Source organism: Phoenix dactylifera, chromosome 14 (assembly GCF_009389715.1).
Source record: "Phoenix dactylifera cultivar Barhee BC4 chromosome 14, palm_55x_up_171113_PBpolish2nd_filt_p, whole genome shotgun sequence".
Taxonomy (NCBI): Eukaryota; Viridiplantae; Streptophyta; class Magnoliopsida; order Arecales; family Arecaceae; genus Phoenix; species Phoenix dactylifera.
Genome location: NC_052405.1, coordinates 12,937,605 through 12,958,308, shown reverse-complemented (window position 1 = coordinate 12,958,308; position 20,704 = coordinate 12,937,605).

Below are 20,704 nucleotides of genomic sequence, written 5' to 3'. Positions count from 1 at the left end.
CAACCTAGAAGTGTATATCATATGCGAGATGAGTGCTCGGTGCCGAGCGGGTGCACGAGAGGGACTCATCTATAGTGATCGAGTGGATATGGGGTGCGGACAGGTATGGAGATGGTCATCCACTTATTCGTGAGACAAGTAGACTGGTTGTAGAGCTGGGTGAGCATCAAATAGCACATATTTTTCGGGAGGCGAACAGGGCAGCAGACTGGATCGCCTCCTATATTGTACAGCATTCCGGAAAGTTCCTCTAGGCGTTCACAGTAGAGCTCATGTCCCCATTGTACTTTTTACTTTCTTCTGATTTGGCAGAATGTACTCACATTAGAACTATATGAATTGCCGTTTTCATCCCAAAGAAAAAAAAATATCCATGCTTTTTTTTTCCGGAAAAAAGCGCAGTCGCTAATCAAGATGCATGATGAATGGTAATAATTTAGAATACCGGATGGACGATGAATGGTTATGATGATCATGTTATTTTTAATTTTAAAATAAAATTTAAGTTTTAATAGGGCAATCTGCTTTCTTGCGCTGGTTTTTGCTTTCATGAATGGGAGTCACTAGGTTCGGAATTCGGATCCACTTCTTCTTGGATCGAGACTAAGAGGTCCAGTTTCCAGTCGGTAATCATCCACGAATTATGGAGCTCGTGGGCTCCACTCATTCATCATTTATTTGTTGATTAGGAACTTGGACCTCTCCAATTCAATTCCCCTCCATTTCATTCTCTATCCTAAGACCTAGTTTAAAAGTAGGACAGGGGTCTTGATAACCAAGTATGCTCGATTATCCAAGGACAACTGCCAAACAGTAAAAAGCAAAGAATAAAGAGAAGGTTTGGTCGTTAATCACTGATGATTTGGTCATGCAGTGGATAAGCAAGGATGAACAATATCACAAGGAGAATTCCAAAATTCTTTTAATCGAAACTCGAATGAGAAAGTCGTGAACAAAATATTAAAACAATATTAGTAAAAAGCCTGAGACTAAAAATCTAATGATAGTAACCATAGCGTCTGATATCTGTAACTTATCCCAGTTCAACTCCAAGTTAAATAAGAAACCATCTTAGGCCATGTAGTTTGTTGTTTGACTCTTTAGATGAACATATAATCTATCTAACTAGTTTGTTTGCATTTAAATGCCCATTATAAAATTAGGTTTTGTTTTATATTGTTTTGAAATTATTTAAGTTTAGTCAACTCTACGGTAGTCATCGATCCCTATCAAGATATAAAGCCTTAGAGCCTATAAAAACACTTCTTATATACTTAAAAAATTAATTCATGAAAGTTTTTGCTGTTTGGGTGCATGTGTACTCGTGCATTCTCTTTCTGTATGATGGAATATATGTAAGCTTTAATAGATTCCTAGAGCACACCTTGGTGGATTCGGGAATCGGTGACGGTATCTTGGTAGATTATAGTTGAGAATTTTGTATTGAAAATATGATTTGAATTGCTTGTACCGTTCATAGCACTGATATACTTTATATAAAGTTGAGCTCCTAGATATAGTAGAATATAACAATAGAATCTCATAATTATGGAAAAGATACTAAGGACCAGATATATTATAATACAATAGCAAAATTCTATAATTTGATACAAATACTAAATTTGAATATGACAATCAGATTCCATGATTTTTGGAGATTGATCTGAGCTGATATACCAAGATTGTGCATGCAATATGTAGCAATTGTGATATCTAACTTCGTATATACTAAAATAGGCGAGATTGTGCATTATTTTGAGCTATAATACTCCCCTTAAGTTAGTGTATAATAGATCTGCGTCGGATTCTTCCAATCTCAAAGAGGGCTGTAATACCAAACTTGCATAGCGGATAAAAAAATTGATCACGACCTAAAGTGTTAGTAAAAATATCAACACGCTGGTTGTCACTTCGAAGGAATTTGGTCTAGATTGTGCATGCTTGTAGTTTTTTTTCAAACAACATGACAATCTATTTCAATGTATTTTGTCTGCTCATAGAATACATTAATTGACAGCAATATAAAGTGCTGCTTGGTTATCATAATAGAGAGACATAGGTTGAGGGTGGTGAATAGCCAAGTCAGATAGTAAAGTTTAGAGCCAGACTAATTGACAAGTGGTAGAGGCCATTGATCGATACTCAATTTCAGCGGTGGAGTGAGAGATAGTACTTTATCTCTTTATGCGCCATGAGATAGGACTATCACCAAGAAAGCTGCAATAACTTGCAACAAAATGGCGAGTAGTGGAACAAGTCGTCCAATCAGCATCACAATAAGCACTGAGATGGAAGTTGTTTGAAGCAGGCATGAGGAAACCAAAGCTAAGGCGCGATTTAAAGTATCTTAAGACTCGAAAAAAACATCCATATGGGGTTGGCATGATGTTTTTATAAATTGAATAAAAAGATTGACAATAAGGATAATGTCTGGACGAGTGATTGGGAGATAGATCAAACGACCTATCAAGCATCTGTATAGTCTAGGATCATACAAAGGTTCTCTAACATCAGGTGATAACTTTAAATTTTGCTCTATCGAGATGTATGCTGGTTTAATACTTAGAACAACTGCATCTTCAAGAATATCTAAGACATATTTTTGTTGAGAGAGAAAATACTTTTACTAGAGAATGCAACTTTAATGCCCAGGAAATATTTAAGTGTGCCAAGATCTTTAATTCAAAATTGATCTTGGAGAAAAACTTTTGTAGAAGCAATGGAAGAAGGATCAATGCCAATAATGACTATATCATCAATATAAACAAGCACAATGGTGATGTTGCCCTTAGATATGAGGGTAAAGAGTGAATAATCGGCAATTGATTAAGTAAAACCAGCCTGAAGTAGTATAGTGGAGAATTTGAAAAATCAATTACAAGAGGCTTGTTTAAGACCATATAAAGATTTATTGAGGCGATATGCTAATTGTTCTCCTTTCTCCTCCTTTCGAGAAAAACCTGGTGGCAGTTGCATATAAACTTCTTCATGTAAATCACTATAGAGAAAGGCATTATTGACATCAAGTTGGTACAGATGCCATTGTTTGGTGGTTGCAATGGTAATAAGACATTAAATCGTGACCAATTTGGCAACAAGAGCGAATGTTTCATGGTAATCTAGGCCTTCAACTTAAGTGTAGCTTTTAGCAATAAGCCCTACTCTATACCATTCAATACTACTATCGAACTTGTATTTGATGTTATATACCCATTTGCATCTGATAGTATATTTGCTTGGTGGAAGTGGCATCACGGTCCAAGTGTGATAAACTCGAAGGCCTTAATTTCATCGGCTATAGCATCACACCAATGATCATGTTTCATTGCTAAGAAAAACTTGGATTCCTGAGAAGAGAAAATAGAAGCTAGAAAAGCACAGTGAGAGCTAGAGAATTTATCAAAAAAAAGATAATTTTGGAGTGAATACTTAGGTATATGCAAAAAAGGATGAAACTTGAGAGCACTATAAATCTTAAAGCCATTGAGGAGGACGTCAGATCCTTGTGGAGCATTTTGGAGATGGATCGATGGATATTTCTGAAAGATCAACTGGTATGATGGAACTTTGATTAGAAGTGGAAGAAGGCCGAGTAGGTAAAGATGGAAGATCAATTGAAGGAGTAGAGAGGATGGGTTCATCACCATTATCAGTAATGTAATACCTGGGCCCAATTACTTCTTTTTGGGCCCATATTTGAACATTGGGCCATGACATCTAATAGGCTAACTGGGCCCATGGTTGGCAGCCCGTTTGATGGCTGCCACCTCCTGCCTTATGCATGGATTTGACTAGGGCCAGGTGGGGATCAGAGGAAGGCCCAGGTGTTAGATCCTTCACAGGGGAAAGCTGGGGGTGACACCTCACCCCAGCTAAAAGAGCCTTACCGCTCTCCTTCCTCCCCAAAGACTTTCTAGGACGATGGCTGAAGCATCGGAGCAGAAGGCACCACAGTTCATCCCCAGGTAAGCTCCCTGATCATCCTGTTTCTTCTTTATTTTTCCTGTTCCAAAATAAAATAGAGGAGGGACTTCGTACACGGTTCTCGGACGCAGTCGCTGCCGGCTCTCGGCAGGGGGCTGCAGTCGGCCGGAGCCCCATTCCCTCCTTCTTCTTCAGTGGGATAGGGGGTCTCGGTGAAGAAGAAGAAGAAGGGAGCAAAGAAAAAAAAAAAAAGAAAAAGAAAGAAAGAAACAAAGAAGCAAAGAAGAAGAAAAAGAAGAAAAGAGGAAGAGGGGACTCACCGGGGTGACGTCGCGTGCGGCGGTGGCCGGCTTCGGCTGCGAACGGCGCTGACACGGGCGTCGGCCGCGGGCCAGCCGAGGATGCCGCCGGCACGGGCGTCGGCTGCAGGCCGGCCGAGGGCACCGCCGGCTGTGGCCGACCTCTCCCGAACTCACTGCCTCCCTTCGCAGGAGAAGAAAGGGGGAAGGAAAAGAGGGATCGGGAGAGAAGGAAGGAAAGAGAGGAGGAGAGGAAGCTCAGGGAAGAAGAAAAGAAATAGAGAAGAAAAGGGAACGGGGACCCACCGATTCGACGTCGCGTGCGGTGGCCACCGGCTTCGGCCGCGAGCGCCGCCGGCACGAGCCTCGGCCGCAGGCCGGCCGAGGATGTGGGCGTCGAGCGTCGGCCGCGAGCGCGGCCGAGGGCGCTGCGGGGCCTGGTCGCGGACGCCGCCGGTCGTGGCCTAGCCCCCTTCCGCTCGCCGTCCTCCCTTCCACTCGTCGTCCTCCCTTCGTCGGAGAAGAGAGGAGGAGAAAGGGGGAAGAGAGGAGGGTGTCGGGAAGGTTCTGAAGAAGAGAAGGAAAAAAAAAAAGAAAGAAAGAAAAGAAAAAGAAAAAGAAAAGAAAAAGAAGAAAAAGAGAAGAAAAAAAAAAACGAAATGAAATGGGTTTAGCCAAATTTGACTACCCAAGCCCAATAAGACTGGGCTAAGTCTAAATCCGAGCTCAATCAGATTGGGCTAAGTCTGGACGAGCCCAAACTGTAAATTGGGTTAAATCCGAGCTAAATTAAGTTAAATTAGAATGGGTCCGAACCCAATTAAGCTGAGTTGGTCTCAGCATATCTAATTGATCATGAACCAGACCCAATCCTTTAATTAAAAAACTCAATCAACCCATGTGGACCCAATTTGGTTTTAAATCGAACCCCAAAGGCTTCAAATTGGACTTGGGCTAAATCCTTGGATAGGATCCAAGCAAGTAAGTTCAAAGTATGATGAACTAAGAGATTTTATAATAAATAAATGGGGAATAATGTAAACCCTATGATGTTGTTTTAGGTGATTAAAGATTTGTCACCTGGACTTGAGCAATTTGGAAAGCGAATTGATGTAAGTAATCTATCTTAATCTTATCGTAGATCTTGTATTACGTTTTATAAGATGAACCAGTATTTTTCATACAATTTGAATTGTATACATGATTTGTGAAGAAAGTAAGTAATCTATCTTAATCTTATCGTAGATCTTGTATTACGTTTTATAAGATGAACCAGTGTTTTTCATACAATTTGAATTGTATACATGATTTGTGAAGAAAGTAAGTAATCTATCTTAATCTTATCGTAGATCTTGTATTACGTTTTATAAGATGAACCAGTGTTTTTCATACAATTTGAATTGTATACATGATTTGTGAAGAAAGTAAGTAATCTATCTTAATCTTATCGTAGATCTTGTATTACGTTTTATAAGATGAACCAGTGTTTTTCATACAATTTGAATTGTATACATGATTTGTGAAGAAAGTAAGTAATCTATCTTAATCTTATCGTAGATCTTGTATTACGTTTTATAAGATGAACCAGTGTTTTTCATACAATTTGAATTGTATACATGATTTGTGAAGAAAGTAAGTAATCTATCTTAATCTTATCGTAGATCTTGTATTACGTTTTATAAGATGAACCAGTATTTTTCATACAATTTGAATTGTATACATGATTTGTGAAGAAAGTAAGTAATCTATCTTAATCTTATCGTAGATCTTGTATTACGTTTTATAAGATGAACCAGTGTTTTTCATACAATTTGAATTGTATACATGATTTGTGAAGAAAGTAAGTAATCTGTCTTAATCTTATCGTAGATCTTGTATTACGTTTTATAAGATGAACCAGTGTTTTTCATACAATTTGAATTGTATACATGATTTGTGAAGAAAGTAAGTAATCTATTTTAATCTTATTGTGGATCATGTTACTATGTTTGTTAAGTTTTTAAAGTGTTATTCATGCATAATATGTTATGATGGATAAGTAACTTACATGATCTCATAAACTATGGCCATGTATGCACCATGATTATGCTGATATTTTAATCATGCATGCAAGTTGGTATAATGAAATACTATCTAGCCAAGAGGCACTATAATGGGCTCAAAGATGCTACTGATCGAATGCAACTGAGCTGGCCTTGCTAGTGGCCGAGAATGACTAAGCTGGCTTTGCTAGTGGCCGAGAATGACTAGCTGGCCCCGCCAGTGGCCGAATGGACTTCGCAGTAGCATCCGAGAGAATGGACCACGGCATGCCGGGGGCACGGTTTCATATGCATACTTTATGAAAATGATATTTGAAGCATGATCATGAGGCTCGTTTCAGAGCCTGGGTATATGAGGCGGGTGCTTCCAAATCCTGCAGATGCGTTTTTGGGGAGAAGCAAAATCGGTGAGGGGTGAAGGACGCTTGCGTGAAGCCCCGGAACCGGCCAACATCTGGCAGGGGAGCCCCGTGTTTCCCCCTCATGTGGGCCCGATAGTCACGTGCCCTGCGCAGGCGGGCCGTGACATTTATGAACGTGCCTGGCCAAAGCATACATTGTTTTACAACGGGTTTTTGAATATATCCTTATGAAATGTTGTATTTTGCTATAACCGCTATCTCCTTTAAATGATGCTAATCGCATGAATTCTTATGTTTTATGAAAATTCTATTTGACTGAAAATATTGCTTTGTTTTCGAAGCATACATATTTTGCCATGATAAATTGTGAGATAATACGCATGTCAGCTTCTCAAACCCTGCATAAACATGGTTACCATTATGTTCGATCCGGTAAGATTATGTATGATTACTTACTGAGCCGTGTAACTCATATCCGTTCATTTACTTTTTCTTTCAGATCCTTACCACTAATAGCTGCCAGAGACACGTTAATTTGGTATCAGGGCTTCTTTCTTTTGGGGTAAAGCAAGTATACTTTTGTATACATAAACTACATAGAAGCTCTGTATTTGGGTACTGACCAGCATGTTGTACTAAGAATGCTTTCATATGAAAAGATTTGGTTGGTTTGACTACCCTGTTATCCAGGTATGAGGCTGCGTGCTATTGTGGGCGGTAGTCGGCAATAGCACGGCCGTGTCACGGATCCGGGTCCGGGGCGTGACATCTAGTGGTATCAGAGCTCTAGGTTTAACAAGACTATAACCGTAAAAATTTGGAGTAATGGGTAGTTAGGAGTATCATAATATGTTAAGATTGTCATAATACCTTAGTCGAAGAAAGCAATTTATTTCAGTTTCATCCTAAACTCTTGACTGCTAGGTAGCTATAAGAAATAAGGAATACTCAGGCATTTACCCTGATGAATTACCAGGAATTATCCCTGGTTGAGAAATCGAATTCACCATCGATCTTAGGAAAGGGACCCATCTTCAAGGCCCCCTACCGGGCGATTCTTGTTAAGCTATGAGAACTGAAATTTTTGGAGGAAAACTTTGTCTACCTAAAAATGTCTCTTTCGATGAGTGTTGCCCGATTCGGGCAATACGGCAAAATGAGTCCTCGCTACATCGGTCCACTTGAGGTGTGTCTAATTTCGAGGACGAAATTAATTTAAGGGGGGAAGAATGTAATACCTGAGCCCAAAAATCAACTGGGCCCAATTACTTCTTTTTGGGCCCATATTTGTACGTTGGGCCATGACATCTAATAGGCTAACTGGGCCCATGGTTGGCAGCCCGTTTGATGGCTGCCACCTCCTGCCTTATGCATGGATTTGACTAGGGCCAGGTGGGGATCAGAGGAAGGCCCAGGTGTTAGATCCTTCACAGGGGAAAGCTGGGGGTGACACCTCACCCCAGCTAAAAGAGCCTTACCGCTCTCCTTCCTCCCCAAAGACTTTCTAGGACGATGGCTGAAGCATCGGAGCAGGAGGCACCGCAGTTCATCCCCAGGTAAGCTCCCTGATCATCCTGTTTCTTCTTTATTTTTCCTGTTCCAAAATAAAATAGAGGAGGGACTTCGTACACGGTTCTCGGACGCAGTCGCTGCCGGCTCTCGGCAGGGGGCTGCAGTCGGCCGGAGCCCCATTCCCTCCTTCTTCTTCAGTGGGATAGGGGGTCTCGGTGAAGAAGAAGAAGGGAGCAAAGAAAAAAAAAAAGAAAAAGAAAGAAAGAAACAAAGAAGCAAAGAAGAAGAAAAAGAAGAAAAGAGGAAGAGGGGACTCACCGGGGTGACGTCGCGTGCGGCGGTGGCCGGCTTCGGCTGCGAACGATGCTGACACGGGCGTCGGCCGTGGGCCAGCCGAGGATGCCGACGGCACGGGCGTCGGCTGTAGGCCGGCCGAGGGCACCGCCGGCTGTGGCCGACCTCTCCCGAACTCACTGCCTCCCTTCGCAGGAGAAGAAAGGGGGAAGGAAAAGAGGGATCGGGAGAGAAGGAAGGAAAGAGAGGAGGAGAGGAAGCTCTGGGAAGAAGAAAAGAAATAGAGAAGAAAAGGGAACGGGGAGCCACCGATTCGACGTCGCATGCGGTGGCCACCGGCTTCGGCCGCGAGCGCCGCCGGCACGAGCCTCGGCCGCAGGATGGCCGACGATGTGGGCGTCGAGCGTCGGCCGCGAGCGCGGCCGAGGGCGCTGCGGGGCCTGGTCGCGGACGTCGCCGGTCGTGGCCTAGCCCCCTTCCGCTCGCCGTCCTCCCTTCCACTCGTCGTCCTCCCTTCGTCGGAGAAGAGAGGAGGAAAAAGGGGGAAGAGAGGAGGGTGTCGGGAAGGTTCTGAAGAAGAGAAGGAAAAAAAAAAAGAAAGAAAGAAAAGAAAAAGAAAAAGAAAAGAAAAAGAAGAAAAAGAGAAGAAAAAAAAACGAAATGAAATGGGTTTAGCCAAATTTGACTACCCAAGCCCAATAAGACTGGGCTAAGTCTAAATCCGAGCTCAATCAGATTGGGCTAAGTCTGGACGAGCCCAAACTGTAAATTGGGTTAAATCCGAGCTAAATTAAGTTAAATTAGAATGGGTCCGAACCCAATTAAGCTGAGTTGGTCTCAGCATATCTAATTGATCATGAACCAGACCCAATCCTTTAATTAAAAAACTCAATCAACCCATGTGGACCCAATTTGGTTTTAAATCGAACCCCAAAGGCTTCAAATTGGACTTGGGCTAAATCCTTGGATAGGATCCAAGCAAGTAAGTTCAAAGTATGATGAACTAAGAGATTTTATAATAAATAAATGGGGAATAATGTAAACCCTATGATGTTGTTTTAGGTGATTAAGGATTTGTCACCTGGACTTGAGCAATTTGGAAAGTGAATTGATGTAAGTAATCTATCTTAATCTTATCGTAGATCTTGTATTACGTTTTATAAGATGAACCAGTGTTTTTCATACAATTTGAATTGTATACATGATTTGTGAAGAAAGTAAGTAATCTATCTTAATCTTATCGTAGATCTTGTATTACGTTTTATAAGATGAACCAGTGTTTTTCATACAATTTGAATTGTATACATGATTTGTGAAGAAAGTAAGTAATCTATCTTAATCTTATCGTAGATCTTGTATTACGTTTTATAAGATGAACCAGTGTTTTTCATACAATTTGAATTGTATACATGATTTGTGAAGAAAGTAAGTAATCTATCTTAATCTTATCGTAGATCTTGTATTACGTTTTATAAGATGAACCAGTGTTTTTCATACAATTTGAATTGTATACATGATTTGTGAAGAAAGTAAGTAATCTATCTTAATCTTATCGTAGATCTTGTATTACGTTTTATAAAATGAACCAGTGTTTTTCATACAATTTGAATTGTATACATGATTTGTGAAGAAAGTAAGTAATCTATCTTAATCTTATCGTAGATCTTGTATTACGTTTTATAAGATGAACCAGTGTTTTTCATACAATTTGAATTGTATACATGATTTGTGAAGAAAGTAAGTAATCTATCTTAATCTTATCGTAGATCTTGTATTACGTTTTATAAGATGAACCAGTGTTTTTCATACAATTTGAATTGTATACATGATTTGTGAAGAAAGTAAGTAATCTATCTTAATCTTATCGTAGATCTTGTATTACGTTTTATAAGATGAACCAGTGTTTTTCATACAATTTGAATTGTATACATGATTTGTGAAGAAAGTAAGTAATCTGTCTTAATCTTATCGTAGATCTTGTATTACGTTTTATAAGATGAACCAGTGTTTTTCATACAATTTGAATTGTATACATGATTTGTGAAGAAAGTAAGTAATCTATTTTAATCTTATTGTGGATCATGTTACTATATTTGTTAAGTTTTTAAAGTGTTATTCATGCATGATATGTTATGATGGATAAGTAACTTACATGATCTCATAAACTATGGCCATGTATGCACCATGATTATGCTGATATTTTAATCATGCATGCAAGTTGGTATAATGAAATACTATCTAGCCAAGAGGCACTATAATGGGCTCAAAGATGCTACTGATCGAATGCAACTGAGCTGGCCTTGCTAGTGGCCGAGAATGACTAAGCTGGCCTTGCTAGTGGCCGAGAATGACTAGCTGGCCCCGCCAGTGGCCGAATGGACTTCGCAGTAGCATCCGAGAGAATGGACCACGGCATGCCAGGGGCACGGTTTCATATGCATACTTTATGAAAATGATATTTGAAGCATGATCATGAGGCTCGTTTCAGAGCCTGGGTATATGAGGCGGGTGCTTCCAAATCCTGCAGATGCGTTTTTGGGGAGAAGCAAAATCGGTGAGGGGTGAAGGACGCTTGCGTGAAGCCCCGGAACCGGCCAACATCTGGCAGGGGAGCCCCGTGTTTTCCCCTCATGTGGGCCCGATAGTCACGTGCCCTGCGCAGGCGGGCCGTGACATTTATGAACGTGCCTGGCCAAAGCATACATTGTTTTACAACGGGTTTTTGAATATATCCTTATGAAATGTTGTATTTTGCTATAACCGCTATCTCCTTTAAATGATGCTAATCGCATGAATTCTTATGTTTTATGAAAATTCTGTTTGACTGAAAATATTGCTTTGTTTTCGAAGCATACATATTTTGCCATGATAAATTGTGAGATAATACGCATGTCAGCTTCTCAAACCCTGCATAAACATGGTTACCATTATGTTCGATCCGGTAAGATTATGTATGATTACTTACTGAGCCGTGTAGCTCATATCCGTTCATTTACTTTTTCTTTCAGATCCTTACCACTGATAGCTGCCAGAGACACGTTAATTTGGTATCAGGGCTTCTTTCTTTTGGGGTAAAGCAAGTATACTTTTGTATACATAAACTACATAGAAGCTCTGTATTTGGGTACTGACCAGCATGTTGTACTAAGAATGCTTTCATATGAAAAGATTTGGTTGGTTTGACTACCCTGTTATCCAGGTATGAGGCTGCGTGCTATTGTGGGCGGTAGTCGGCAATAGCACGGCCGTGTCACGGATCCGGGTCCGGGGCGTGACAAGTAATGTAAGGAAGAATTGGTAATTGGGAAGAAGAAGAAATGTGAGATATGTTGGAAAATGACATCCCTACTAATGAATATTTTTTTTCTCAAATAGGTCATACATGCGGTAGTCTTTTTGGCCATAGGGATATCCTACAAAAATGCACTTACGTGCCCAAGATCCAAATTTATTTTTGGCTTGGATATGAGCAAAACAAAGATATCCGAAGGTATGTAAATGGTGATAAGAGGGGTTTTTTTATCAAAAAGCATTTTATGAGGAGATTTACCACCTAAAATAGGAGAAGAAAGTCGGTTAATAAGATAAGTGCTAGTTAAAATACACTTACCAAAATTGGATTGGTAGGTTGGCTTGAAAACATAATGCTCAGGCTACTTCAAAGAGGTGTCTATGTTTACGCTCAACTACACCATGTTGTTGTGGTGTGCCAATAAGGCTCTGATTTGAAAGTGTTTACAAGTTTAAAGGAAAAAATGGTTACAAACTCAATCTTCGAAGATTCAGCTAACTCTACTTTTTTTTTTATTTGTTTCAACCAATGAAAAGAATCTTTCTTTCAAAAAAGAAACCTTATGGAAAACTACCCGACGAGTCTAATCTGCGTCCTTTGAGACTCACCATGATGAAACTTTGCTTGGGAAAGATGTCCGCACAAATGGCTTCTTCACAGCAAGAACGCAATAGAGGACTTTTTGGGCTGCTTCCTGTTCAGAGATCAGTACTTGCACGACTTCAACATCGACTACTGAACTCGGTTCTTGTATCCACTTTTGCTGTCAATTATTGATCATCCACTCCTTACACAGTTGCTTAGTTGACTCAGTCTTTGGCTTGACCAACTGCAAGACTAACGAATTGATCCACCGGATCATCGACTGATTGACACAAAATATTTGATGAATAATTCCTAAAGAAGTAAGATAAGTTTGCAATTGATGATCTATGAATTCCATCCCATTATCACTTCTAACCATTTTAATTTTATGAGAAAATTGATTGTCTACAAGACTAATAAAATAATTGTCAGATGACCCAGACGATTGTATCAAAGACTCAACTGGGTGCAATAAGCTGTAGAAGTAGGAGAAACTAGACATTTCTAGTAGTAAAGATTATCCTTTTTTTTACCCAGACTAATCAGCTTTCTCGTTGACAAGTCCTAAAAACACAAAAGTCAGAAAAAAAGATGGCAACACAATTATGTGTTTTAATAAACTTACTAATGGATAGTAAATTTAAATTGAAAGTGGGTACGCAAAGAACATTTTTTAACTCAAGAGAAGGGGACATTTTAATAGTTCCATTTTGGGTTATTTGAACAATATCTCCAGTAGGTAGTTTGATGGATTGATGAGTTGGTAAATATTCAAGTGATAAAAAAACATTAAAGTCGAAGAAGATGTGGTCAGAAGCACCTGCGTCAATTATCCATGTTACAGATTGTGAGTTAGAAGAATACCTGTTATGTTGATAGAAGTCGTGGTTTTGTCGATGTTTAATATGGATAGCAATTGGACATACTGCTCTGGCGCAAGCTGGGGAGGTCAGGTATTGGATGCCATCTCTGAGGTAAGGGATGGGATTCAGTACCGGGTAGGTAAGGCTTCGCCGTTTGAGAACACCGGAGGGTTTCGGGGGGTGGAACCCCCTGGCGTGTCATCGGTAAAAATAAATATCCTAATCCCCACAATATATGGGCCAAGAGACTTTTCACTATTGGAATCATGATTTGTAGTAGGAGTAGGATTTTGGTTTCTCCACGGTGGTTTGAGTAACCATATAATTTGTAACAAGTTTCATATATGCGACCAAGAATATTGCAGTAATCACAGTATGGTCGTCCTCAACTATCACATCCTCCTTGTTGGTTTACCGAAGTAAATAGAATCGTGCTTGTCAAAACTTGAAGTAGCCATGGTAGCGCCTTCAAGAGACTGCATTGGTTTGACTTGCAGTGCCTTCTATTTCTTCTTTTGAAAAATTAGAGAAAAAATTTTACTTACTGCAGGTAGTGGCTCCATGGTGAATATTTGGCTTTGAACGATTGAAAAGAGTTATTGAGGCCCATAAGGAATTGAAAAACATTTTCAGCTTGAGAGATCCGGTTCAACTCTTTTATTACACCATAGGTGTAAGTAGGAAGTAGACATAGATCATTGATTTCATCCTAATATACTTTGAGTGTGGTAAAATAAGAAGTAACAGAAGATTGATCTTGAAAATAGACTATGTTGATCACAAGATCTTTTTGAACTGCATTCCAAATCCACAAAAGCACCATGGTGTTGCAACTTTGCCATGTATCAAGTGTTGCTTAACTTTTGTCAGACTTCTCAAGTGAGCCTTCAATAAAGCCAATTTTATCCTTGGCTAAGTACGACGAGTATGTCGTGGTCATCTTCAAAAATTCTTAGTGAATTTCAAGTATCGAAGAGGATCCTTGGTAGCAAGATATGAATTTATAGTCCATAATATACTTATTTAAATAATCAATTGATATTTGTTATATTGATATTATGTAATATTTAATTGTAATTTAAATTAAGTTGTTAGAGAATGTAAGATTGGTGGGATAGAATTCATAAGTTAAGCTTGAATTGGTTGTGCGGTGCGATCAATCATTTTCAACTATGATACCAACTATAATTTTTGTTTTTATAGTTAAAATTGAATTGTAAGTTGTTTTGAACAATATGCAACCGAATTGCTAAATTATATCTGGCTAGCAGAACTTAAAGGGTATGGACCAGCTAGTGATCAGGCCTAAATTTTATCATTTGGATCCCATCACCCTTTACCATCTGTGAACCAAAAAACTCTTGGGTTGTGAACAAGAGTCCATTTCAATTGTAAATAGATTCTTGACCGTGAATTCATACTACAACGAGGAAAAAGATGTTCAAGAATATGAGGAGCCCAAAGCATGTAATCCTAGTAAAGAAAGATCATGGAAACATTAATCACACGCTCCCAAAAGGTATGTTCTCGATCTTCCTTCTGTTGGAGATCTCATTTTTTTCCATGCACAATCCTCAGCAAAGGTTCCCATATGTTAATATGTCATATATTTGCAAGATAGGTTATAAGAAATCAGCTGCACTCTCCATTTTGGCAAGTTCTAGGTTCATATAGTGGGAGCTGTTTCCGAAGGGCTGCATACCCAAGTTATTATTGAATCATATTTCACTGAAATGATTAAGGGTGTTCCTATTGTTGCTCTAAAAAATCTGTCACGCCCCGGATCCGGATCCGTGACACGGCCGTGCTATTGCCGACTACCGCCCACAATAGCACGCAGCCTCATACCTGGGTAACAGGGTAGTCAAACCAACCGAATCTTTTCTTATGAAAGCATTCTTAGTACAACATGCTGGTCAGTACCCAAATACAGAGCTTCTATGTAGTTTATGTATACAAAAGTATACTTGCTTTACCCCAAAAGAAAGAAGCCCTGATACCAAATTAACGTGTCTCTGGCAGCTATCAGTGGTAAGGATCTGAAAGAAAAAGTAAATGAACGGATATGAGCTACACGGCTCAGTAAGTAATCATACATAATCTTACCGGATCGAACATAATGGTAACCATGTTTATGCAGGGTTTGAGAAGCTGACATGCGTATTATCTCACAATTTATCATGGCAAAATATGTATGCTTCGAAAACAAAGCAATATTTTCAGTCAAACAGAATTTTCATAAAACATGCACATGAAACCGTGCCCCCGGCATGCCGTGGTCCATTCTCTCGGATGCTACTGCGAAGTCCATTCGGCCACTGGCGGGGCCAGCTAGTCATTCTCGGCCACTAGCAAGGCCAGCGAAGTTATTCTCGGCCACTAGCAAGGCCAGCTCAGTTGCATTCGATCAGTAGCATCTTTGAGCCCATTATAGTACCTCTTGGCTAGATAGTATTTCGTTATACTAACTTGCATGCATGATTAAAATATAAGCATAATCATGGTGCATACATGGCCATAGTTTATGAGATTAGGTAAGTTACTTATCCACAATAACATATCATGCATGAATAACACTTTAAAAACTTAACAAACATAATACTCATATGATCCACAATAAGATTAAAATAGATTACTTACCTCAATTCGCTTTCCAAATTTCTCAAGTCCAGGTGACAAATCCTTAATCACCTAAAACAACACCATAGGGATCACATTATTCCCCATTTATTTATTATAAAATTTCTTAGTTCATCATACTATGAACTTACTTGCTTGGATCCCATCCAAGGATCTAGCCCAAGTCCAATTTACCCAATTTAGAGCCTTTTGGAGCTCGATTTAAAACCAGATTAGGTCGATATGAGTTGATTGGGTTTTTAATTAAAGGATTGGGCCTCGTTTATAATTGGGTCCAACCTTTTCTAGCCAATTGGATCCTCTGATTGGGTCGATGTGGCTCATTTGGGCCTGAGTCAAGGTTAGCCCAAGGTCAATTCGACCTTTTGTCAGTTGAATTGGGCTTGAATTGGGCCTGATTCATAATCAATTGGGTCTGCTGGATCTAATCCAGCTTAATTGGGTTCGGACCCAAATCAATCTGGGCTTAATTCGGTTTGGATTTGACCCAATTTGCAGTTTGGGCCCGTCTAGACTTAGCCCAATTTAATTGGGCTTAGATTCAAGTTTAATTGGCCTCTAGGGACCAATTGGGTCCTTTGTACTTAGCTTAATTAGAGTAGGTCCAATTTTGGGCTCGGTCTAAGGCCAGCCCGAGCCCAGTAAAATAATTTAATTTGAATTGGGTGCGGACCCAATTGAACCTGTGCTTAACCTAAATTAAGGTTAGCCCATTTTAGAATTCGGGTCCACTTGGATTTAACCCAGCTAATTAAAATTATTTGGGCCTAACGGGTTTCGGATCCGGACTCGGATCCGACCCGCTAAGCAGACCCGTTAAGGGTCTTTCTCAGGTTCTAGAGGCTTCGGCCTCTTTCGTTCGCCCCTCTCTCTTCTCTCCGGTCTCTTCGTCTCCCCCGCTTTCCACCGAAACCCTTTCCGGCCTCCTCCACCTCCCTTCTTCTTTCATCCCGATCTCCCCCTTCCTCTCTTCTCCGACGATGGGAGCACGACAAGCGGAAAGGGAGGACGGCGAGCGGAAGAAGGCCGGGCCACAACCGGCGGCGTCCACGGCTAGGCCCCGCGGCGTCCTCGGCCGAGCCTGTGACGACGGTGCTTGCGGCCGAAGCCGGCGGCCGCCGCACACGACGAGGAGGATGAGTCCCCTCTTCCTCTCTTCTTTTCCCTCTTCCTTTCTTTCTTTTATTCTTCTTCTTTTCTTCAACCTCCCTTCACCAACCCCATATTCTCTCTCTCTCTCACTCCCAAACCCTCTCTCTTCCTCTCTTCATTCTTCCCCTGTAAAGAAAGAAGGGGGTTTGGGAGGGGCGAGCCACAGTCGGCGGTGCCACGGCCGGGCTCGCGGCGTCCACAGCCGCGCCTGCGGCTGAGCCCACGGCCACGCCTGCGGCGGCCTTCTCTTCTCCCACGGGGAAGAGAGGCCGGGAGAAGCCGGCGGCACTGCGAGATGCCTGCGGCCGCTCCCTTGGTCTGCCAGCAGCCGACGCCCGCGCCGACGGGATCACGGCTGAAGCCGATGGCCGTCGCCGGTGGCTCTCGGCCTGCCAACAATCCCCTTCCTCCCTTCTTTCTTTGTTTCTTTTTGTCTTGCACAAAACAGGGGGAGAGAAGGCAGGGGGCTTACCTGGCTTCCGAAGGGGATTGCAGTGCCCCGTGCTCCAGTGCCTCCACTCCATCGCCTTTGCCGATTTAGGGGTTCCTCAGATTTTTGGAGAGAGAGCCAGTAGGGTTTAATAGATACTCTTAAGAAGAAGGTGGGGGGGGGGGGACGAGTGTCACGCCCAGCTTCTTCTTGGTGAGGAGCTTGAACAGCTGGATCCTCCTCTGATCCCCACCTGTCCCTAGTCACATCCATGCATAAAGCATGAGGTGGCAGCCATCAACAATGGGCCCCAGTTAGGTCCATTAGGTATCCTGGCCCAATGCTCGAGTACGGGCCCAAAAAGGTATTGGGCCCAGTTAATTTTTGGGCCCAGGTATTACATTCTTCCCCCCTTAAATAAATTTCGTCCTCGAAATTAGTCACACCTCAAGTGGACCGATGTAGCGAGGACTCATTTTGCTGTATCACCCAAATCGGGCAACACCCTTGAAAAGAACATTTTTAGGTAGACAAAGTTTCTCTCCAAAAATTTCAGTTCTCCTAGCTTAACAAGAATCGCCCGGTAGGGGGCCTTGAAGATGGGTCCCTTTCCTAAGATCGATGGTGAATTCGATTTCTCAACCAGGGATAATTCCTGGTAATTCATCAGGGTAAATGTCTGAGTATTCCTTATTTCTTATAGCTACCTAGCAGTCAAGAGTTTAGGATGAAACTGAAATAAATTGCTTTCTTCGACTAAGGTATTATGACAATCTTAACATATTATGAGACTCCTAACTACCCATTACCCCAAATTTTTACGGTTATAGTCTTGTTAAACCTAGAGCTCTGATACCACTAGATGTCACGCCCCGGATCCGGATCCGTGACACGGCCGTGCTATTGCCGACTACCGCCCACAATAGCACGCAGCCTCATACCTGGGTAACAGGGTAGTCAAACCAACCGAATCTTTTCTTATGAAAGCATTCTTAGTACAACATGCTGGTCAGTACCCAAATACAGAGCTTCTATGTAGTTTATGTATACAAAAGTATACTTGCTTTACCCCAAAAGAAAGAAGCCCTGATACCAAATTAACGTGTCTCTGGCAGCTATCAGTGGTAAGGATCTGAAAGAAAAAGTAAATGAACAGATATGAGCTACACGGCTCAGTAAGTAATCATACATAATCTTACCGGATCGAACATAATGGTAACCATGTTTATGCAGGGTTTGAGAAGCTGACATGCGTATTATCTCACAATTTATCATGGCAAAATATGTATGCTTCGAAAACAAAGCAATATTTTCAGTCAAACAGAATTTCATAAAACATGCACATGAAACCGTGCCCCCGGCATGCCGTGGTCCATTCTCTCGGATGCTACTGCGAAGTCCATTCGGCCACTGGCGGGGCCAGCTAGTCATTCTCGGCCACTAGCAAGGCCAGCGAAGTTATTCTCGGCCACTAGCAAGGCCAGCTCAGTTGCATTCGATCAGTAGCATCTTTGAGCCCATTATAGTGCCTCTTGACTAGATAGTATTTCGTTATACTAACTTGCATGCATGATTAAAATATAAGCATAATCATGGTGCATACATGGCCATAGTTTATGAGATTAGGTAAGTTACTTATCCACAATAACATATCATGCATGAATAACACTTTAAAAACTTAACAAACATAATACTCATATGATCCACAATAAGATTAAAATAGATTACTTACCTCAATTCGCTTTTCAAATTTCTCGAGTCCAGGTGACAAATCCTTAATCACCTAAAACAACACCATAGGGATCACATTATTCCCCATTTATTTATTATAAAATTTCTTAGTTCATCATACTATGAACTTACTTGCTTGGATCCCATCCAAGGATCTAGCCCAAGTCCAAATTACCCAATTTAGAGCCTTTTGGGGCTCGATTTAAAACCAGATTAGGTCCACATGAGTTGATTGGGTTTTTAATTAAAGGATTGGGCCTCCTTTATAATTGGGTCCAACCTTTTCTAGCCAATTGGATCCTCTGATTGGGTCGATGTGGCTCATTTGGGCCTGAGTCAAGGTTAGCCCAAGGTCAATTCGACCTTTTGTCAGTTGAATTGGGCTTGAATTGGGCCTGATTCATAATCAATTGGGTCTGCTGGATCTAATCCAGCTTAATTGGGTTCGGACCCAAATCAATCTGGGCTTAATTCGGTTCGGATTTGACCCAATTTGCAGTTTGGGCCCGTCCAGACTTAGCCCAATTTAATTGGGCTTAGATTCAAGTTTAATTGGCCTATAGGGACCAATTGGGTCCTTTGTACTTAGCTTAACTAGAGTGGGTCCAATTTTGGGCTCGGTCTAAGGCCAGCCCGAGCCCAGTAAAATAATTTAATTTGAATTGGGTGCGGACCCAATTGAACCTGTGCTTAACCTAAATTAAGGTTAGCCCATTTTAGAATTCGGGTCCACTTGGATTTAACCCAGCTAATTAAAATTATTTGGGCCTAACGGGTTTCGGATCCGGACTCGGATCCGACCCGCTAAGCAGACCCGTTAAGGGTCTTTCTCAGGTTCTAGAGGCTTCGGCCTCTTTCGTTGGCCCCTCTGTCTTCTCTCCGGTCTCTTTGTCTCCCCCGCTTTCCACCGAAACCCTTTCCGGCCTCCTCCACCTCCCTTCTTCTTTCATCCCGATCTCCCCCTTCCTCTCTTCTCCGACGATGGGAGCACGACGAGCGGAAAGGGAGGACGGCGAGCGGAAGAAGGCCGGGCCACAACCGGCGGCGTCCATGGCTAGGCCCCGCGGCGTCCTCGGCCGAGCCTGTGACGATGGTGCTCGCGGCCGAAGCCGGCGGCCGCCGCATGCGACGAGGAGGATGAGTCCCCTCTTCCTCTCTTCTTTTCCCTCTTCCTTTCTTTCTTTTATTCTTCTTCTTTTCTTCAACCTCCCTTCACCAACCCCATATTCTCTCTCTCTCACTCCCAAACCCTCTCTCTTCCTCTCTTCATTCTTCCCCTGTGAAGAAAGAAGGGGGTTTGGGAGGGCCGAGCCACAGTTGGCGGTGCCACGGCCGGGCTCGCGGCGTCCACAGCCGCGCCTGCGGCTGAGCCCACGGCCACGCCTGCGGCGGCCTTCTCTTCTCCCACGGGGAAGAGAGGCCGGGAGAAGCCGGCGGCACTGCGGGATGCCTACGGCCGCTCCCTTGGTCTGCCAGCAGCCGACGCCCGCGCCGACGGGATCACGGCTGAAGCCGATGGCCGTCGCCGGTGGCTCTCGGCCTGCCAACAATCCCCTTCCTCCCTTCTTTCTTTGTTTC